The 22889-nt window shown below is 54.0% G+C and overlaps 1 protein-coding gene across 1 annotated transcript in view; it reads right to left on the bottom strand.

Annotated features, from left to right (window-relative positions):
- HDAC3 (histone deacetylase 3) overlaps nt 1–22889 on the bottom strand; it is a 352192-nt gene that overhangs the window by 281051 nt on the left and 48252 nt on the right. The gene's annotated exons all lie outside the window — the stretch shown is intronic.

Genomic DNA, 22889 nt, shown 5'->3' with positions numbered 1-22889 from the left:
TTTTTCACAGTGGACGTTTTTAATCTGTTCCCTCTCCCAGTGCTGGCCCCCAGGGGAACTGCTCGGACACTGGATGTGGGGGGGATGCAGCTGCAGTGGGAGATGAGTTGGGACTCCCCCGTGAAGGAGAGCAGAGGAGCAAGGGCAGGAAGGGTGGGTGCTCCACAGCAGAACCAGACAGGGAGGTGCCTCAGGACATGCAAAGCAAGGTGCAGCCAGGCAGGGGTCCCTTCTGTGTCCCACCTTTGGGCAGAAGCGTCGCAGCTGGAGAAGACCTCTAAGATCAGCCAGTCCAACCATCCAGCAGAGGGGTGGGGAGGGAAGAGAACAGCACAACCCACTCAAACAACAGCAAAAAGCCCCTCAACCACACACCCCACAAAACTAACACCACACAAGCCACAAAAAAAAAAAAACCCACCATGCCCACTAGAGCACACACCCTGAAAGTGCCACGTCTCCACATTTCTTGAACACCTCCAGGAATGGTGACTCCACCACCTCCCTGCACAGCCTCTTCCAGTGCCTGACCAGCAGGCAAAGGGCAGAAAATGGGAAAGGAGCACAGATGCGGGTTGGCTCGAGTGGGAAGGCTCAAGATCAGCTCTCCAAACAGCTGAGGATGCAGATCCTGTGCCTGTCCTCCCATACAGCACCTGACCCCAAGTCAGGGAAAACCTCTGCAGAGAGACAGCAAGGGCAGTGGAGCACCCCAGGGTGCCCACAAAAGGCTTCAAAGACTTTCAGACCTCATTATCCTTTGCAATAACATTTATGGCTATTCCTTCGAGTTAGCAGTGCAATTGTATTATCTCATATCATCATAGCCCAGGACTCATTATGAAGCCACAGCCTCTATGTGCAGGAGATGCCCCAGAGCGCTGTCCCTCTGCCCTTCTCCTGCCACTCCTGGGCTGGCATGCCAAGGAGGACCCCATCTGCCCTGGCAGCACTGACCTCCAGCCATGACACATCCCTCCACACCAAGGGAACACTCTGGGGTGCTGCTCATGCCCTGAGCAGGCCCTGCAGGGCACCCAAAGGATGCCTGGGTTCCCATAGCACCAGCCCAGGGTGCAGGACTGAAGAGCTGTGGGGCAAAAAAGAGGAATTTTCACATCACCTGATGCTAAAGCTGGTAGAGGTATCTTTCTGGTTGAGGCAACTTGAAGAGGATTTTGAGAAAGAGCTTGTTTTGTTATTTCCTTGAGTTGTTTCCAGTACCTGAAGGGGCTCCAGGAGAGCTGGGGAGGGACTTTTCACCAGAGAGGGCAGTGACAGGACAAGGGGTGATGGTTTTAAGCTGGAAGAGGGAAGATTTAGATTAGACATCAGGAAGAAATACTTCACCTTGAGGGTAGGAAGGCACTGTAGCCCAGGGAAGCTGTGGCTGCCCCATCCCTGGCAGTGTTGAAGGGCAGGTTGGATGGGGCTTGGAGCAGCCTGGGCTGGTGGGAGGTGTCCCTGCCCATGCAGGGGGTTGGAACTGGATGGTCTTTAAGGTCCCTTCCAAACTGAACCATTCAATTATTTTTTTTATGAGACATAGAAGCTTGCTCCCAGTCCCACTTCAGGTACCTCAGATTTCTTTTTTCCCTTGGATCTGCTCCTCAATCCCTGTAAGACAACACCCTGGTGCAACTGCTCAGCTCTAAGCACGGGTTTAAAGTTAAGCAGCTTCTCAAGTGATTTCTTTCCTGAATCAGGATGCAAAGGCAAACCTCTTCTCTTTGACTTGCCTGTTCTTCACAACACAGACATCAAACTCATTCAAGAGGGAGGGAGAGAAAACGAGTGGGTTGGGCAGATTTCCTCACATGAAGCCTCTCATGCCTGCTTGCAGGAAGGAGCTTTTTTTTGTTCTAGTTTGTACAAGTGCTCACACTGTGCTTGTCACTGTAGCATCCCAGAGCTTTCCAGCAGGGCACGAAACAATGTGACTAATATCTGCAGCATGTTCCTAAGCTGGGGATTTGGAGTCCAGAGCTCAGGCTCATTTATTCAAGGGGACCCAACCCACTCAACGAGAGAGCAGGGAAGGGTTTTTGCAGGAGCAGATGCACTCGCAGCATTTCATCACGCAGGCAGGGATCCCATTCTTCAGCTGGTATGTCATGCCCCACAGTAGTGTCCTCTCACTTTGCTGTCCCCCATGGTCTCAGGTCACCCTGCAGACTCTGCTGTGCAGAGGGAAACTGATTAATAAGCCATTAAAAATAAACTCGTTAAAACGATTCAACATTTCAAGTCATATGGTGAGAAGATTCAGGGTGTGTGTGTGTGGGGAGGGGGGGGGGGTTGAAACGTTCTGATAAGGAGCCTGGAGTCAATCATTTGGCCATCTCCATGGTGAAAGAGGTGAAGAGAAAAAGAAAGATGAAAGGAGATGCTGTAGGATGATGACCCAGGCAAGACAGCAGAATAAAAAGGGTAAGAAAGAGAAGAAGATGGAGGGTTTCTGCTGTTCCCCTGGGGCTGCAGACACGGAGGGAAATCCCAGCTTGGCTGTTCCCTGCTCTCCAGGCAGATTGGTGGGGCTTCAGGAGAAGGTTTGCTCAGTTTGCCTGCTGACTGTTGCCTTCTTGGGATACCAGGTCTGTTGCTCAGCTCCAGCAGCTCAATAAAAGAGCCTCAGACCCAAGGAGAAACACCTCTTGGGCCCTGCCACAGGTCAGCCCTGTCTTGTTGCAGTGTAGCTTCTACTGTGCAGTTGTTGTGTAAACCAAGGCATTTAAAATAGGCTACAGGATGTAGCCCACACTGGCCCAGGTTGCCCAGGGAAGCTGTGGCTGCCCCATCCCTGGCAGTGTTGAAGGGCAGGTTGGATGGGGCTTGGAGCAGCCTGGGCTGGTGGGAGGTGTCCCTGCCCATGCCCAGGGTGGGACTGGATGATCCTTAAGGTCCCTTCCAAACCAAACCAGTCTATGACTAAAGATTCTATGTGAGAAGCAGCAACACCTGGATCCTTGGCTCAGGCCTGTGGCTTCCTGAAGCAGTGGAACACACGAATGTTGCTACCACCCTGGAGGTGATGCTTGTGCAAGGCAGGCAGTGTCACTGTGCCTCAACTGCAGCCTTGGTGACATGACAGACTTGTCTGCTCAGTCCTCATGTCAGGAGCTTATGCTTCTCCAAGCAGAGGAGCCCTGGCAGCATCTCCTGTCTAGGAAGAGGAAGCCCTGGCTGGATTGCAGCAGACCAAGAGAGATGCTGAAGGCTTGCAATGATTCGTACGGACAAGCTGAAACCAGTGCTCAAACTTCTTTGCCCTGCAGCTTTCACCCAGAACTGGCAAGTGGTTTCATGACCCAGAGTTTCTCAAGAAGTCACAAACCCCCCCCATCCTCTGCTCAGTCACCTCAAAACTTTGCTGCAAAGCAAGTAGGAACCTGAGAGCACCGAGGCAGGTGATGATGGTTCCAGGCTGGCCAAGCATCCATCAGCTGCTGGTCCTTGGTTACCCCACTCCCATAATCCCACCTCCTCACACCAACACCTCGTGGGGATACTTGTCACTGGTCCAAAAGCTCTGTGGGAGGGATGTAGCACAGGACCAACTGCTGATGACACCAAGCTGGGAGGAGTGGCTGACACACCAGAAGGCTGTGCTGCCATTCAGAGAGACTTAGACAGGCTGGAGACTTGGGCAGGGAAAAACCTGATGAAGTTTAACAAGAGCAAGTGTAGAGTTTTGCATTTGGGGAAGAAAAACGCCATGCACCAGTACAGGTTGGGGGCTGACCTGCTGGAGAGCAGTGTAGGTGAAAGGGACCTGGGGGTCATGGTAGACAGGAGGATGACCATGAGCCAGCAATGTGCCCTTGTGGCTAAGAAGGCCAGTGGCATCCTGGGGTGTATTAGAAAGGGTGTGGTTAGTAGGTCAAGAGAGGTTCTCCTCCCCCTCTATTCTGCATTGGTGAGGCCACATCTGGAATATTGTGTCCAGTTCTGGGCCCCTCAGTTCAAGAAGGACAGGGAAGTGCTTGAAAGAGTCCAGCGCAGAGCCACAAGGATGATTAAGGGAGTGGAACATCTCCCTTATGAGGAAAGGCTGAGGGAGCTGGGTCTCTTTAGTTTGGAGAAAAGGAGACTGAGGGGGGACCTCATCAATGTTTACAAATATGTAAAGGGTGAGTGTCAAGACGATGGAGTTAAGCTTTTTTCAGTGAAGACCAGTGATAGGACAAGGAGTAATGGATACAAGTTGGAGCATAGGAGGTTTAAGATGAATATCAGGAAAAATTTACTGTGAAAGTGACAGAGCACTGGAACAGGCTGCCCAGAGAGGTTGTGGAGTCTCCTTCGCTGGAGACATTCAAAACCCGCCTGGATGCCTTCCTGTGTGATGTACTCTAGGTGACCCTGCTCTGGCAGGGGGGTTGGACTAGATGATCTTTCGAGGTCCCTTCCAACCCCTATGATTCTATGATTCTATGATTCTATGATCTGGCTGCCTGGCCACCAAGGCAAAGGAACACCCTAGGTATGGAGCACAACCAGCAGCTCGACATGAGGCCTTCACAGGAACAGCCCTTCCTGAACAAACACCTCCCTCATATTTTGTTTTCTCCTCATTTTTTAGTACACAGCCCAATACCTTGTTTACTGCCCACTGCCCTAGTCATGCAACAAACACAGAATTATTAATGTCCTCATCTGCTCTCCTATGAAACCCATCATTCTCCCACCCAAGTGCTTCACAGGCATCCAAGAATGCATTTGCACAAGGTTCTGTGCTGTGGAGGGGTTTATGAAGATTAAATACATCCATTAGTTCTAGAAACCCATCTGAGACACCTAATCCCTGTTGGAGTTTTGTGTGTTGTTTTTGTTTTCTCTGTAACTTTTTTTTCCAGCACAGTTATTACAAGGATGGAGAGCAGCCCTGAGGAGAAGGACCTGGGGGTGCTGGGTGATGAGAAGCTCACCATGAGCCAGCACCAGGTGCTGGAGCCCAGAAACCACCCGTGTCCTGGGCTGTGTCACCAGCAGAGTGACCAGCAGGGCCAGGGAGGGGGTTGTCCCCTCTGAGATCCCCCCCCTGCAGGGCTGGGACCAGCTCTGGGGTCCCCAGCACAAGGATATGGAGCTGTTGGAGAGAGTCCAGAGGAGGCCCCAGAGATGATGGGAGGGCTGGAGCAGCTCTGCTCTGGAGCCAGGCTGGGAGAGTTGGGGTGCTCAGCCTGGAGAAGAGAAGGCTCCAGGGAGACCTTAGAGCACCTTCCAGTGCCTGAAGGGGCTCCAGGAAAGCTGGGGAGGGGCTTGGGGCAAGGGCAGGGAGGGATGGGACAAGGGGGGATGGTTTCAAGCTGGAAGAGGGGAGATGGAGATGAGATCTTGGGAAGAAATTAGACATTAGGAAAGAATTCTTCCCTATGAGGGTGGTGAGAGCCTGGCCCAGGTTGCCCAGGGAAGCTGTGGCTGCCCCATCCCTGGCAGTGTTGAAGGGCAGGTTGGATGGGGCTTGGAGCAGCCTGGGCTGGTGGGAGGTGTCCCTGCCCATGCAGGGGGGTGGAACTGGATGAATTTTAAGGTCTCTTCCAACCCAAACTACCCTGTGATTCTATGAAGGATGGCTCCTATGTCCAAATCAAGGTTCCTACTGCCTCCAGCTGTAGCACAGCCCCTCAGACTTGAGCAATTCCAGGGTGTCTAGCCAGGTGCTGGGAAATGAGGAACATGTTAGACATCACCAGTGAGCTATCTGGTGCCCAGGACTTGCTAGCTCTCAGATGGGAGCACTTCAGCAGAGACAAGAACAACATGTAGTTCTCCAAGGTGGCATCTTCTCACATCAATTTCCTCTTCCCAAAACATTTCCCCTTCCTCCCTAACACTTCCCCAGTTTTGCAACAGATGAAGGGTCCTTCAGGGTTAGGGAGCCCTAACTCGCCCTCCCAGCACAGCTTCTGTGTTCCCAGGGTGCTGGACCTGGAGAAGAAAGCAACAATGCTGACTGTACACCAACAGCTTGGTCACAGTGCCCATCCCTAGGGCAGGTGGAGTCAAGTGGTGCAGATCACCTTCCCTGTGGCCCTCACCCTCAGGACCTTGTTCTGAAACCTCCATCTCTGGCATTGACATTTTCATACAAAAATAAAGGAGGGTTCAATCATCCCAGGCCAAATCAATCCCCCCTGGCCCATCTAGGGACTTCTACAGGTGTCCCACGGTGGTGGCCACTTCTCCTTGCAGGCACTGCTTCCCTCTGGAAGGCAGATGCCCCCCCAGGGTCATTTCAAAGCCAGCCAAGGTGGACCCCACACAGCTTTCCTGAGCTTGCTTCTTCCAAACTGGGGGGTTTGAATTAATTCCAGGCAATTTATCACCCAGGCAGCACAGCAGGTGGCAAGCACAACACTTCAACCCAGTGATCAAAGAGCACCCAGTGGGTCTACACGTGCTGGTACCTTAGGAGCTCAACCACAACACACAGGGAACCTTCCAGCTCCCCACACAGGGCATCAATCATTTTCCTGTTGGTTATCACTTTCTATCATGCGTCTCCTGTGCATTTTTAATTGGTTAATTACTTTATTCATACACTAAGCACACCCTCCAGCTCCAATTATGATCAGCATTAAGTGCTGGGTTCACCCTGCACATCTCTGCAAGGCTATATTTGGCTGCTGCCTGGTCCAAGTTCCCTTCTCCTACAAACACCACAGGGGTCCTGTGGATACCTTAGCTAGTCCTCTGACAGACTTCAGCCAACCTGCTCATTAGCCTGTTATCTAGCTGCTTATCAGCCCCACTCCCAAGCTCCTCATTACTGCAGTTGCAATTACAATAGCTGACAGTTCTCCTTTCAGCCCTGGTAGCACCACTTCACTTCCAGCAAGGGCTGCTCTTCCAGTGAGCAGCTCCCCACAGCAACAGGACTTGACTTTCCTACACCAGCCAACACCTACACGGCCTTTAATGAACAGCAGAGCTCTTCATTTGGCTTGTTCTGGGTATTGTGTGTTATGTCTTCAGCTAAAGGCTCTGGCTGGGCCCCAGGGAGGAAACCCAACTCTTTTCCTTTCCTCCCTCCTTGCTGCTTAGTTTGGAAAAGGACCCGAAGTCGCTGCTTTCTCCAGAGCAACTGAGCACCTTTGGGTCAGGAAGGTTCTAGAGCTGCTTCCCTGCTGCTGGGAGGGGCAGGAGTTGTGAGGCTGCTCATGGGTTTGGACTGGAAGGGTGAAGCAGGACTCCCACCTGGCCCACTGGGGGAATGAAGAGTTGGTGGAAGGGCTATTCCCACCCTGCCACCCACCAGACATCCCCCCACACACACTCTTGGAGAGCTACCATCAGCCTGTGAGGTGACCAGCCTGGAGCAGCTCTGCTCTGGAGCCAGGCTGGGAGAGTTGGGGTGTTCAGCCTGGAGAAGAGAAGGCTCCAGGGAGACCTGAGAGCACCTTCCAGTGCCTGAAGGGGCTCCAGGAAAGCTGGGGAGGGGCTTGGGACAAGGGCAGGGAGGGAGAGGACAAGGGGGGATGGATTAAACCTGGAAGAGGGAGATTGAGGTGAGATATGAGGAAGAAATTCTTCACTCTAAGGGTGGTGAGGAACTGGGATGGGTTGCCCAGGGAGGTTGTTGATGCCCCATCCCTGGAGGTTTTTAAGGCCAGGTTGGATGAGGTTTGTGCAACCTGGTCTAGTGGTTCCCTGCTCATGGCAGGGGCGTTGGAGCTGGTTGATCTTGAAGGTCCCTTCCAACCTTCATGATCCTAAGATTCTGTGATTGCTTCCATCATCCCTCCCTTACCTGCAGCTCCAGTTGGCAGGACACATCCCTGCGAGCTGCTTTGCTTCAGCTCCCTGCTCTTCCTCCAGCAGGCTGGGAGCTCAGCACCCGTGGCACGAGGCAGTGCCCTGCTCCTTCCCAAGGGAGCTGCTGGCTGTGCCCACAAGCCAGTCCTCATGCTAGAGAAAACCTGAGCTCAAGCACTGGCTCTAGATCCTCTGAGCCTCCCCGTGGCTCTGCTGACCCTGGGACTGGGAAAGCAGCTGCCACAGAGGGGCTGTTCCCTGCATTTAAAGGACTGTCTTCTCTGCCTGCACTATAATCCTGTGTGCCATATTAATTATCCAGCCACCACTGTTGCCATGACACTCCTGAAAGTCACCAAAGCCAACCCAAGCATAGCAGGCCTCCACCCCACCCTTCCCATTTGCTCCTGGCCCCAGACAAATCCCAGTGCCACATGGACGTGGCAGGGAAGGGACAGGCACCAACCACCCCCCCCAGGGTTACCCAGCCCTCTGCAGGGCACAAGGAAAGTCCAGATCTGGATTTTTTGGAAGTTGTGCCTCGTCCTGAAGCTGCATTCCAAGAACTGCCTGAATCCAAACGTGCCAGTTTTTAGGTCGAGCTGCAGGATTGCTTTTCCCTTATCACAACGTTGTCTTTATCTTTCCAAGTTAAAAGGGATGATTAGAGTGATAAGGAGAAAGAAATGAAGGGGGTGAGGGGTGCATAAACAGATCCAGAGCCCCCAGAAAAATATACAAATATGAGATCAAAAGAGAATGAGCCAGATTCTAAATATATGCAGCATTTACATCCCTGAGGGCCTGACACTTAAGAAACCCCACAGGCAGTGACAGAACAGATCTGGGTCCTTCCCCCTCCCACCCACCCTAAATGCTGAAGGCAACCCTCTTACACCTCCAAAAGCTGGGAGAAGGTCAGTACTTCACCTGAAGTGAGGGCAGGTGCTTGAGAAGTGCTCACTGGTCAAGGCTTTGTGCCAGAAGAAACTCTCTTCCAGAAAGAGCCATTTCCCCCCCTCGGTGGGAAAGCACTGGTGAGAGGCCCTGCAGGGCGTGGAAGAACCTTCTGCTGCTGGTGTGAAGTCCTGCCTCTAACACCACCCTCATCAATGCCAATGTTCTTTGCAATCAGCCTTAAAACAGGGAAGGAAATAAACTGACAACTTACCCTTCCCTTCTCTTCCCCAGGCTGAACACCCCAGCTCTCAGCCTGTCTCCAGAGCAGAGCTGCTCCAGCCCTGGGATCATCTTCGAGGTCTCTTCTTGACTTGCACCAGCAGCTCCGTGTCCTTCTGGTGTTGGGGGCTCCAGGACTCAGTTCTCCAGCTGGGATCTCAGCAGAGCCCAGTACAGCTTGAGCACTCTGAGCAGAAAAGTTGGTGCACCCATGAGCTGCAGGTATCACTGGTGGCTTTTCTGGTTGGTTTTGCCTCACACGTCAGTTCCACATGCAAGGGGATGAGCTGCATGGCCAACCCAGGGGCTGAAGGCAAGAAGGGTGGGGAGAAGAGCTGCCCTGGAGACTCTGCTCTGCTTGCCTTACGTGTCTCATTGCTCCTTTGGGATGTACCTGCCTCCTTCCTGGAGGAGCTGGAAGACACCAGTGCTCTGCTGAGCCTCTCCATGGGATGCAGGAGCTTCTCGGATGGCTTTGGAGATGTTCCTCAGGGTGAAGAAGCAGCAGGGACAGGGCTTCTCCTGAGGGAGAGGGAAGCCAGGGGCAGAGCATCATCAAGGGACAGATGTCACAGGAACTGAGTGATACTGAGCTGGTGGCAAGGTCAGGTCCATCAGCAGCCCCAGGTGAGATGATAAATCAGGTCCAGGGTTTAGCCAGGGAGATGAGCCACAACTAGGAAGAGAAACATCCACAGTAGAGCTGAGAGAAGGAGTGGAGCCTCAGGCCTGACCTTAAATAGAGATGTGGGTGGGTGGGGATCCCAGGTGGGACCAGTTAGGCAGTTAAAGCCTGTCAGTGCCCCCAGGGCCGTGACACTCAGGCTGTGCCAGCTGTAGAAGCTGCTTTGTCCCTGCAGGAGCAGGGATGCTCCTGGGGCTGGGAAAGGAGCACTGCCTGCAGAAGGGGGGCAGAGCATGGGTTGTGCCCCCAGGCATCACTTCCCAGGGCTGGGAACTTGACAGGACCCTCTGTCTGGGGCATTAGGTGGCCTTCTCTGTTTGTTGGAAGCTGTTCCTTCTGCAGATCCTTCCCAGCCATCCTGGGGTGGAGGAGCTTTAGTACCATTCTTTATTTAAGGCTCTTCTTGGGTTCCTTCTTTGACTTGCAGTCACAGAGTCATCAGGGTTGGAAGGGACCTCTGGAGATCATCCCATCCAACCCTCCTGCCAGAGCAGGCTCAGCTACAGCAGATCCCACAGGAACACATCCAGGTGGGTTGGGAATGGTTCCAGAGAAGGAGACTCCACAGCCTCCCTGGGCAGCCTGTCCCAGGGCTCTGTCACCCTCACAGCAAAGAAGCTTTTCCTCGTGTTTATCTTGACCCTCCTGTGCTCCAGTCTGTGCCTGTTGCCCCTTCTCCTCTCCCTGGGCACTGCAGAAATGAGACTGGACCCACCCTCCTGTCCCCAGCCCTAAACACCTTCTTGTGCCAGGCTTGGACAACCACACCTTGTCCCACTGCAGGAGGACAGCAGGCCAACACAATTATTCCCTGAGAACTCATATGAGATGTTGTACCCTGAGGAGGAAACTTTTCCTTCAGCCCCTTGCAAATTTGTCTCTGCCTCCTCTGCCCACATCTGGGGGCACAGCTGGGGGTGGGGGGCAAGGAACTGTAAAGCAAGGAGGTGCAGAGGAAGGAGGGACAGAGGAAGGAGCTGCTAAGCAAAGAGCTGCCTTGCTTGCTGCAGAAGGAGACCTGACTCGATCTTTGACTTCAGTTATGAAATCCCCTTCCTGACCATGTTCACACCTCCAAGCAGCTGGCACCTTTCTCCATGTGCCAGGGGCTCTGCTGGTGATGAGCTGCTGGCTGGGAGCAGGGCCACTCACAACTGCTCTGTTAATGCAATTAGAGGCAGTGCCAAGTGCAAAGCAGCATTTGTCCTGGTATTATTGGTGATGAAGGGGCCTCCTGTGTGAGGAGCGAGTCCATTTCCAATCCATCTGTATCTATGTCTAAAAAAGCTTTCATTTTCCCCAGCACTGCAGCAGATTCCCCTGATAAATTGCTGCCACAGCTCAGCTCCCCACCACGCTGCATCCTCTTCCAATCCCCTTCATTAGAACAAGAAGCAAGGTGACAACCAAAGCTTGTCTCAGGAATTTATGGCCCAGCAGAGACTCTCAGCCCCATGAAACCCCATGAAAACCCTCTCCCTTGTAACACATACACCTGATTTTTGCCCTGCAGAAGGGGCCAGCAGGTTGGCTTCTGCCAGGGCTCTTATCACCTCAGCAAGGGAACCAGGAGGAGCCCATAAAAATTGAGTCCCTGCTGGAAAACTGGGGCTGGCACCAGGTCTGTGCCCCCTGCCTGGCTTTGTACACTCATCTGGTTGTTTTTTTTTTCCAGGTTTGCTCACTAAGCCAAGACCAAAAATCAAAAATAACACTTCTTGGCTAAAATCCAGCCCTTTTTTTTTTTTTTTTCAGGTCTCCTTCTGACACAAAGCCTCAAAAAAAGGGGATTTGGGGTGGAATGAAATGTTGGATTTGATCTGAACGGGGAAGCTGTGGTTTGTTTTCTTTCAGGCCTTTTAATTAATATGAATTTACTCTCGAAAATCTCTTTAAAAAAATTAAAGTGTGACCTGGGCTTTCAGCAGTGGAGCCAAGTTGTGTGGTGATTTCTTAGTCTTGTCTCACAAACATGCTCCCTGCTCTGTCAACCTGCCTCGTGCCAGCCTTCATTTCAGAGAGGGGTCTCTGCTCCCAGCACTGATGCCTGGGTGTGCTTGGAGCACCTTTGTAGAATCAGCCCAGGCTGGTTTAGGTTAGAAGGGACCTTTAAGATCATCCAGTCCCATGGGAGGGCGAGTTAGGGCTCCCTGACCCTGAAGGACCCTTCATCTGTTGCAAAACTGGGGAAGTGTTAGGGAGGAAGGGGAAGTGTTTTGGGAAGAGGAAATTTGTGTGAGAAGATGCCACCTTGGAGAACTACATGTTGTTCTTGTCTCTGCTGAAGTGCTCCCATCTGAGAGCCAGCAAGTCCTGTGCACCAGATAGTTCACTGGTGATGTCTAACATGTTCCTCATTTCTCAGCACCTGGCTAGACACCCTGGAATTGCTCAAGTCTGAGGGGCTGTGCTACAGCTGGAGGCAGTAGGAACCTTGATTTGGACATAGGAGCCATCCTTCATAGAATCACAGGGTAGTTTGGGTTGGAAGAGACCTTAAAATTCATCCAGTTCCACCCCCCTGCATGGGCAGGGACACCTCCCACCAGCCCAGGCTGCTCCAAGCCCCATCCAACCTGCCCTTCAACACTGCCAGGGATGGGGCAGCCACAGCTTCCCTGGGCAACCTGGGCCAGGCTCTCACCACCCTCACACCAAAGAATTTCCTCCTCATGTCCAACCTCAATCTCCCTCTTCCAGTTTTCATCCATTCCCCTCATCCCATCCCTCCCTGCCCTTGTCCCAAGCCCCTCCCCATCTTTCCTGGAGCCCCTTCAGGCACTGGAAGGTGCTCTAAGGTCTCCCTGGAGCCTTCTCTTCTCCAGGCTGGACACCCCAACTCTCCCAGCCTGGCTCCAGAGCAGAGCTGCTCCAGCCCTCCCAGCATCTCCATGGCCTTCTAGTTGCTCCAACAGCTCCGTGTCCTTCCTGTGTTGGGGACCCCAGCCCTGGCCCCAGCCCTGCAGGGGGTCTCAGCAGAGCAGGGCAGAAGGGACAATCCCCTCCCTGGCCCTGTTTCCCTGGGCAACCTGGGCCAGTGTCTCCCTGGCTTGTTGAGCCAGGGAAGCAGGAGAAGAGGGGACCCAGGGACCAGATGCTGGTGAAGCATCTGACCAGGTTGCTTTGCAGGTCCAAGCCTCTCTGACCTCCTCCATCCCATCCCCACAACCTCCCTGCAGCTCACACCATCCATGCTCAGCTTCTGGTGGAGAAGTGAATGCCACCAGGTAGTAGCAAGGAGCAGGACAGATGACCCTTTGGAGCTGGGAAGATAAGGCATCCCTCATCCCTGAGAAAGTGCTTTTGCTTTTCTCCCACCCCACATCCATGCTCTTCCCCCACTTCTCACCTCCCAGCTCCTCCACCCACCACCAGGCTGTGTCCTTCAGGAGTCCAGGAGACCACTCATGGCTGATCAGTGTGTTCCTCATTAGACTAGGTAAATATGTGGGTGTTTTCCTCCTTTTTTATCCCTCATTTAGTCTCATCTGCCTTTGTTGTTTGCTGTCCTGGATTATGCAAATAAATCTACATAACCAATACTGCAAACAGGAAGGTAAGCAGAGCTTGTGCCCACTCTTCTGGACCATGCCAAGGACAGGAGAGTCACCTCTGAACTGCTGAGCCTGGTGCCATGGTGTGTTGGTCCCTCTCCTGTCCCAGGAGTGATCCAGCCTCCTCCCACCACTGCCTGTGCACCCCAGATCAGCCAGAGCAAGACACATGGTCCCAATCACAAGTATCTTCTTGCAGGGCCAACTCAGTCCTGCTCAGGTCTCATCTCAGCCCTGCTGCTGCTTCCCAAAGGCCTTGGGTGGTCCTTCTTGGGGGGTGTGATGAGTGCAGCTGTGCTCAGCACACATGATGCCTTAGGAGAGCTGCCCCTCACTGGACCAGGTCTCCATGAGGCTGAGGGATCTGGCTGGGGAAACGGATTCACTCTGCTTAGAGGTGGGTGATTTTATCCCAGAGCTGCCAGGGAGGAGAGCAGGGAAGTGAAATCCTGGAGAAGAGCTAGAGCAGGAGATCAGCCTGGAGCACAGACCCATGGAGCTGAAGAGGAGCTTGGCACAGAGCTCCTGCATGAGTGGAGTAACCTATGAGTAACTTCAGGAGGCTGGAGTGCAAGCAGACATGGCCACCTGCCTCTGGAAGCCATGGAGATCAAGATGAGCAAGAGTCTCTGGGACAGGGTGTCATGGGTTATTGACGTTGAGGCCACAAAGGCCACTCTCTCCTCCTTCATCACCAAGGCCAGAGAGTTTCACCCAGTGATTCCTGTGTCAAACCTGTAATTTCTGGCTGAGTTAGGGCAGCTCTTTCAGGGACCCATCCAGCTTCACGTGAAAAAAGCACCAAGCCAGGAGGAAGGAACCATCTCCTCTGCACGGTGCTTAGTGGCTAATTCCCTTCCCTGTTGGAATGTGTCTCCTTTTCAGGTCTAATTGGTTTCATTTCAGCTTCCAGCCACCAGATCTTGTTACATCTTTGATCACCAGATTAAAGTGCTCTCTGGTCTCAAATATGTTCTCTTCTGCTGGGTGCTTGTCTCGAGGAACTGGATGAAGTGCTTCTCATTCCATCTTTCATGATAAAACAAGGGGGTCGAGTGGGGTGTTTTTTTTTCAGTTTCACTAACTTTTGTGCCTCTTTCTTGGACTCTTCCCATGTTTTCATGATGTGTGACCCTGGAACTGGACACGGAGCACATGGGTACTCTTATTGAAGCAAGGCACAGTCCCACATAGATGTGACTCTAGCCTGGGTTCCCTTAGTTGTTCTCCTCTTCAGGAGGTTTCCACCTGCTCCCACTACATTTTTCTCATCCAGGCTCTGTTCCACAGTCCCAACTTGTGTCTGTATCTTTGCTCCTAGGTGCATGGCTCTCTATTTCATTCTCCCAAAATTCAGATTTCTGGGACAAATTCAGCCCACCAAGTGATTGATGCTGCCTTGGTAACATTTGTGGGGGTTTATGTCCTCTTGGTTTCTTATCTCTAAAGACTTTACACTCCCCATCAGGTCATCAATAAATGCTGGGCAGTCTTCTAGCACAGACCTGATGATTTGCCATGGAAACCACTGAGGGTGGTTTCCACAGTCCCTGCAGGACCATGTCTTCCCTACCACCTAAACAGTACCCTTGGACTTAGCATAGAATCTTCATATCATAGAATGGTTTGGGTTGGAGGGACCTTCAAGATCAGCTCATTCCAATCCCCCCCTGCATGGGCAGGGACACCTCCCACCAGACCAGGCTGCTCCAAGCCCCATCCAACCTGCCCTTCAACACTGCCAGGGATGGGGCAGCCACAGCTTCCCTGGGCAACCTGGGCCAGGCTCTCACCTCCCTCACACCAAAGAATTTCCTCCTCATGTCCAACCTCAATCTCCCCTCTTCCAGTTTTCATCCCTTCCCCCTTGTCCTCTCCCTCCCTGCCCTTGTCCCAAGCCCCTCCCCAGCTTTCCTGGAGCCCCTTCAGGCACTGGAAGCTGCTCTAAGGTCTCCCTGGAGCCTTCTCTTCTCCAGGCTGAACACCCCAACTCTCCCAGCCTGTCCTCACAGGAGATGGTCACCTTGTGGTTCACCCATCATCAAGTGGGTATCGTAGTGATAGAACACAGGGTAATGGTTTTAAACTGAAAGAGGGGAGATTTAGGCTGGATGTTAGGAAGAAATCTTTCACCACAAGGGTTGTAAGGCTCTGGAACAGGCTGCCCAGGGAAGCTGTGGCTGCCCCATCCCTGGCAGTGTTGAAGGGCAGGTTGGATGGGGCTTGGAGCAGCCTGGGCTGGTGGGAGGTGTCCCTGCCCATGCAGGGGGGTTGGAACCTGATGATCTTTAAGGTCCCTTCCAACCTTCATGATTCTGTGATTCTATGATCACCTGCCAGAACATCCCACAACTTCTGCATGGACAAAGAGCTGAGCTGGCTGATGGAATGGACACCAGTGTTGGGACAAAGAGGGGTGGATGTCTTTGCACAAGTCCTGAACTAACAGGAACCTGAAATGGGCTTTGCCTTGGACCTGAAAACTGCTCCCAGAGTCTGTAGGACAAATGTGGGATTTGAATCAAGAAAGCAAAAGGTGGAGGCTCTAAAGAAGGACACGAGAGGGACACAAATAAGGGCTGACAAGTTTGTCTGGAAAAGAAACAGCTCAATCTGATTTAGCTATTCCAAAGTTAAACATAAATGCAAAGCTGGGGAGGGTGAGTGTGCAGTGAGTGTACGTGTTGTGCAGGAGAAAGAAGAGGACAGTGAGGAGCTCCAACCCCAGGTAGGGTTTGATATCCAAAGGCTCCACCTGCAGCCAGCAGTGAGGCAGGTTCCTCCAGGGCCAGGTCAGGAAATGGGAAATGCCAACAGCAGAGAACGAAACCTGCAGAGATAATCTCTCTCTCTGTGTTAAGGCAAAGAGGAAACCTGTGTGGTTTCTGGAGAGGGCAATTCTCCCATCTGCTTGGTGATACATTTTGGGATTCCCCCAGCATGGTGAAGGAAGACTACTTATCTGGGAAGTTCCTCTTTCATTTCATCTGCTGCTCCACAGCAAAAGCAGCAACCCCACAAAATCCTGCTGCAGCTTAGGAGGCAGCAGCAGAAACAAGATGCAGGCCTACAACATCCCTAAAAACTCCAGGGGGTAATGGAAAAGGTAGAGGAAGACTCTCTTGGAGGTGCACACCAAAGCTGGGGGAGCAACAGGCACAACGTGCAAGGGAAGGCCAGACAAACCTGAGGAAAAGGTCCTTTACTGTGAGGCAGGTCAAGCACTGGCTCAGTGGCTGAAGGGAGTGGAGAGGTCTTGCAGATGTTCAAAATCCAACAGGGAAATGCCCTGAGCAGCCTGACTTGGTTTTGAAGCTGGCCCTGCTTTGAGCAGAAGGTTGGACTGGAGAATTCTTAAGGTCTCTCTGGCCCAGGTTGCCCAGGGAAGCTGTGGTTGCCCCATCCCTGGCAGTCTTGAAGGGCAGGTTGGATGGGGCTTGGAGCAACCTGGGCTGGTGGGAGGTGTCCCTGCCCATGCAGGGGGTTGGGACTGGATGATCTTGAAGGTCCCTTCCAACCCAAACCATTCTCTGATTCTGTGATTTTAGAAGAGTTTCAGGAGTGGCTTTTTCAGCAGCCCAGAACTTTCCCCACAGCCAGAACTCTGGCACCAAACAGGCCACTGAGGTGCAAACTGGGTTCCTCGTGCAGATACTCAGTACATATTCTGTTGGGCTTACTAAGAACCTGCACTGGCCCAGAAAAGCAGACTTCAAGATGGTCTCCAAAGCATCGTGACACCCCTGGGATCTCCAGCCCTGCGGCTGATACCTCGAACCTGGCACTCTGCACAAGGAAGAGCTGAGCTGCACTGCAAAAATGCCAGCACTCCTGGAAATCCATGCAGGAACGTTGTACTCCCAGGTGGCAAAACTCTAACCCCTCCATTCTGGATTTTGGCTGAGGTCAGCCCTGTCACCACACCGAAACACCCGGCTGAAGGTTGCTGGAGCACTTTGGAATTGCCCATAAAGGGCTGGAGAAGCTCAGCTCCCCTAAGCAAGTCCAGTTTGCAGCAAGAACATCAAACCCCACCACCCCCAGAACCTGCTGATCTCCCCAAAACGGCTTCTGGCAGTGCAAGTTCATTTATCACTGTTACACTTCAGGCTCTCCAACCCCTTGGGTGAGCACCAGCATTTCCAGGCAACCCCCCCAGGACAAACCTAGTTCCCACTCCTAAAACGTTCTTGCAATGTGGACATGGAAACAATCCCATGTGAAGCTTGAGAGCTTCCAAATGGGAGGCAGGGCTGGGGGGAAACCTCTGCAGCAGCTCAGGAAGCCCTGCTAATGATGTCAGGAAATTGTAGCAGAAGGGTTCTCTCATTTTGGGAAGAGAGATGTAAGAGCACAGACTATTCTCCCTGGCACTAAACTCATTTGTTTTGTTTCCAGTGTTGCTGAAAAACCTGCTTTTGCCTCTGATATTTGGAGGCAGAAAGAGCAGGGAGAAGGTGAAGATTCCCAGCAACATTTGGATCCCTTGCATGTTGGGTTGGTTGTTTTGACAAGGGGCTTGTTAAGGCTTGACCTCTGGCCAAGGTAGGGCTGGGGAAGTACCTTGTTTAGGAGAAAGATGTGATGGTTCCCTCTGCCTGGCAGGGGGCAAGGGCCTGGGGGCAAGTCCTGATGGACAATAGAAGGGTGAGGGCATGTTCTGAGGGTGCAGTGGCCACAGGAAGGTGCCAAGGGCTGGGAGAGAGCTCAGGAGGTGGTGGCTGGTGGGCTATGCAGGAGTCCATTAGAGAGTGGACCCCTTTGAGAGCACCCAGTGGTCAGGGGTGAAGTGTCAGATCATGGAATCCCAGACTGGTTCAGGTTGGAAGGAACCTTAAAGACCATCCAGTTCCAACCCCCTGCATGGGCAGAGACACCTCCCACCAGCCCAGGCTGCTCCAAGCCCCATCCAACCTGCCCTTCAACACTGCCAGGGATGGGGCAGCCACAGCTTCCCTGGGCAACCTGGGCCAGGCTCTCACCACCCTCACAGCAAAGAATTTCTTCCTAAGATCTCATCTCCATCTCCCCTCTTCCAGCTTTAATCCATCCCCCTTGTCCTCTCCCTCCCTGCCCTTGTCCCAAGCCCCTCCCCAGCTTTCCTGGAGCCCCTCCAGGCACTGGAAGGTGCTCTCAGGTCTCCGTGGAGCCTTCTCTTCTCCAGGCTGAACACCCCAACCCTCCCAGCCTGGCTCCAGAGCAGAGCTGCTCCAGCCCTCCCATCATCTCCATGGCCTCCTCTGGACACATTCCAACAGCTCCATATCCTTGTGTTGGGGACCCCAGCCCTGGCCCCAGCCCTGCAGGAGGGGATCTCAGAGGGGACAACCCCCTCCCTGGCCCTGCTGGTCACTGTGCTGGGGATGCAGCCCAGGACACGGGTGGTTTCTGGGCTCCAGCACCTGGTGCTGGCTCATGGTGAGCTTCTCATCACCCAGCACCCCCAGGTCCTTCTCCTCAGGGATGACCTCAGCTGACAGGCACCAGGGCTGAGAGAGGTGGGTCAAGAAGAGCTTTGGCCAGACTGTGCCAAGCACTGGCCAGGGAGAGAGAGCTGGCTGTGCTGTGTCCCAGCTGCCACCAGCTGTGTCCCCCCTGCAGCAGGCAGCTCTGCCTGGGTGTCTGTGCCTGCTGCCTGCCAGCAGGAAGCCTTATCTGCCTCCCTCAGCCCCTGGAGCTTGATGCTCTCCCAGCACATGGTTGCTTTCCCCATTCCTCAGCCTGCTCTGCAGCAGGAAGTGGGAGCTGCCTGTGCCAGCCCCAACCACAGCAGCAGAGGAGCAGCAGGACCCTCTGTCCCAGGAGCTGCCTCTGTGACACGTTTCTTCCACCCTTTCATTCCAACCTGGGCTGCCTGGCCAGGAACTCGGTGGGTTTCCAGCATTTTGCAGGAGTTGTGCTGGTACCTGCAGGTGCTCAGAACCAGTGGGAGCTCAGAGGTGAGGACACAGCTGTGAGACACCCTCCAACAGCAGCTGCCCAGCCCTGAGCTCTGCTTGTGCTGCAGCTCATACAACCTGCATGGGAGAAGCTCTGGGGTGGATCCAGGTGCCAAGTCCTTCATGGCCTCACCCTGGGGCAGCCGAGCCCTTCTCACCAGGAATGAAAGAAATGATTGATGCAACTCTGACCACCCCGTCAGCATGAAGATGACTTCTCTGCTCCTTGCCCAGGAGCCCTGGTACCTGTCTACACCCTGCAACCAAAAGCCTGTCGTCGTCATCATCATCATCATCATCATCATCATCATCACCATCAAATAAAGCTCCCAGCTCTGGTGGGCCTGACCCCTGCAGCAGCTCCCTGGGGCTCTCCTCCTGCTGGGGCCTCCCAGTGCTCCCAGTTCCAGTACCCAAGTCCTGGTGGCTGCTCTGTGGCTTCTTGGTGGATGAACCATGGAATCGTTTGGGTTGGGAAAGCTCTTTCAGGTCATCCAGTCCAACTGTTCCCCCAGCCCTGCCAAGGCCACCACTGCCCCGTGTCCCTCAGCACCACATCTACATGGTTTTCAAGTCCCTCCAGGGATGGGGACTCCCCCCATGCCCTGTTCCAGTTCTCCATCCTCTGCCTCAGGGTGGGAGTGAGGAAGGGGCCAGGACCCATGCAGGGCTGATGGGCTGACAACCCTTTCTGTGACAGCCCAGGGGTTCCAGTCTGCTAGCAGGGAAGGCAAAGGTGTTTATTGGAGCCTATGGCACCAGCAAGAGAAGACACTCCTACCTCCAGTCACAAACCACCACTTGTCAGAGCAGGGACTCTGCTGGAGCTGCCTCAGGGAGGGTGTGAGATGAAACAACCCTGCAAGAAGGCGAATGGGACGTCGTGGGTGAGCTGGGTGAGCTGGAGAGGCTCCATCCTGCTGGCACCTCCTGGCCCTTCCAAGCTCCTGTTGGCCAAGCTGTGTCTGATCCCCCCCAGCACGAATTGGGTTTCACATTTCCTTGGTCTAGGAGCACATTTCTCCTTGGCCTCCCTGCCCAGCTTTCCTTAGGGTGGTTGTCAGGAGGGAAGACTTTCCTCCCAGCCTCCACCACAGCTAACGTGGCCATATAGCACCATCAGCTTGCAGGGCTACTTACTCATCTCATTAGCCAGACATAAACCCTAGGCAGACAAATCGAAAGCAAAGCAAGGTTTATGCCTTATGGGGAAAGCTTATTACACCTCCTAAATTGGAATAAAGCATCTACAGGTGAAACAGGTGGCTCCTGGAACAGCAGTGCTGGCAGGGGAATGGGAAGGGCTCCCACTGGCACGAGCCCAGCAGGCTCAAGGAGCAGCCAGCCCAGTGCTGGCATCAGAAGGCTGCAGCCAGGGTAGTTGTGACCTCCAGTGGCAGTGGGATGTGCTGGTGGCCGTGGGGATGTCTGCTCCCCTGGCCTCTGCTGCCCAGCCGTGTGTCTGCCTCAGTTTCCCAAGAGCTGGCTTCAAATGCCAGTGCTGGCTCCCTCAGCAGCAGTTCATCAGCTCCTGGTTGGAGGTGGCTGTGAACACAACTGCCTCTGACACGTGTAAATGCTGAGTGCTATTAGCAACTACCAGCAGTTCTCCTCTGGTTCAGGGCTCTGCTGCCTTTGCCTGAGGCCATTCCAGTCAAGCATCACCCAGAGCAGCACTACCTGTGTTGTGGCAGATCTCCACAGCCAGCACACCCCACCCTGCTCTGGAAACCAGCTGGAGATGGAGCTGCCAGTCCAGAATCAAGTGCCTGGCTTTACCCGGGCTGAGGAGATCTGCAGGAGATCAGGCTGATGGGGAGATGGGAGAGACACCATCACTGGGTAGGAGGGTGAAGGAAAGCAGCCCACCAGCAAGGTGGGACCAGCAGGGGCTGGCATCTGCAGACCTGCCTGGCTGCTCTGGGGAGGACACTGTCAATGGAACATGTTTGGAGGGAGGACATGAGACCCTGGCCCAGGTTGCCCAGGGAAGCTGTGGCTGCCCCATCCCTGGCAGTGTTGAAGGGCAGGTTGGATGGGGCTTGGAGCAGCCTGGGCTGGTGGGAGGTGTCCCTGCCCATGCAGGGGGTGTTGGGACTGGATGATCTTGAAGGTCCCTTCCCACCCAAACCAGCCTGGGGTTCTGTGAATGCCCTCTTGTCTGCTGGGCTAGGCTGCAGTGCAGCCTGCAGACAGCAGAGTGCCAGGCTGGAGGCAGAGCTGTCCCCAAACCAGAAGCAAACCAGCAGGGAACGTCCCTTGCTGGGCTGGCCTTGCCCTGCTGCACCCCTCTCTCTGCCTCAGCACCCTCACCCTGCTCCCCTCCACCCTTCCCCCTCACCCTACCTGACCATCTCCATTCCAGATCCTGCCTGGAGACAGAGGATGTGCTGGGCAGGGATGGGAGAAGTTGCTGCAGTTGGGCTGGGCAGCTCTGGCAGGCTGGGTTCACAATTAGGCTCCCAAAGGCAAGATCATAAAGCATCCAGACACTTGGGATACAGGGCTGATTACCAGCATCTTTCATCATTAAATATTAACACCCAGGCTGCTTAAAGGCCAGGGCAAGGATTACAGAATTTAATACCTATCAGGCTCTAGCAACAGGCCTGGAGAAATATGGTCCTTTCACCTCTGGGTTGGTGGGTTGGATGGTTTGGTTTGGTTTTTGGTTTGTTTTTTTTTCCATGCTTCAATGTAAACTAGAAGAGTGGCAAAATTAAACAGCACAACCCGTGGTGAGAAGCCCCTGGGAATTGCAAACAGGGAGCACCAGGGATCAGGCTTGTTTGATATGCTAGGGGAGCCAGCTCATTAAAGCACAGGCCTTGGTACCAGAAGGAGAGGAAATTAAAGCATCATTTAAGAAAAGAAATCCATCTATGGTGAGTGGTTCCAGCCCCAGAACTGCCCTGGGTGGCTCTCTGGGACCCCAACCATCCCCAGAACTGCCCTGGGTGGCTCTCTGGGACCCCAACCATCCCCAGCACTGCCCTGGGTGGCTCTCTGGGACCCCAACCATCCTCAGCACTGCCCTGGGTGGCTTTCTGGGACCCCAACCATCCCCAGCACTGCCCTGGGTGGCTCTCTGGGACCCCAGCCATCCCCAGAACTGCCCTGGGTGGCTTTCTGGGACCCCAACCATCCCCAGCACTGCCCTGGGTGGCTCTTTGGGACCCCAGCCATCCCCAGAACTGCCCTGGGTGGCTCTCTGGGACCCCAACCATCCCCAGCACTGCCCTGGGTGGCTCTCTGGGACCCCAACCAGCCCCAGAACTGCCCTGGGTGGCTCTCTGGGACCCCAGCCATCCCAAGAACTGCCTTGGGTGGCTCTCTGGGACCCCAGCCATCCCCAGCACTGCCCTGGGTGGCTCTCTGGGACCCAAACCATCCCCAGCACTGCCCTGGGTGGCTTTCTGGGACCCCAACCATCCCCAGCACTGCCCTGGGTGGCTCTCTGGGACCCCAACCAGCTCAGCCTGGTGATGTGACCAAGAGGAGCATCTACACCCACCTCTGCCAAGCAGTCCTACCTGTGCTGAGCCACCCCAAACCTCTTGGCCACTGAAAGCAAGTGGGGGTGATGGCAAGGACACCCACCTGGGGCTCCCCAGCAGTGCTCACAGCTCCTTTACCCTGAGCTGAAGGTTGGGAAAAGCCCTGGAAACCTCCACCAACCCCCCAAAAAAAAGGCTTGTGACCAGATTCAAGGTGAAAGAAGGGAGATCCAGATGAGATATTAGGCAGAATATCACCAAACCTGCCCAAAGCACC

Source organism: Apus apus, chromosome 13, assembly GCF_020740795.1.
Source record: "Apus apus isolate bApuApu2 chromosome 13, bApuApu2.pri.cur, whole genome shotgun sequence".
NCBI lineage: Eukaryota > Metazoa > Chordata > Aves > Apodiformes > Apodidae > Apus > Apus apus.
This window is presented reverse-complemented; position numbering and strand designations above follow the sequence as displayed.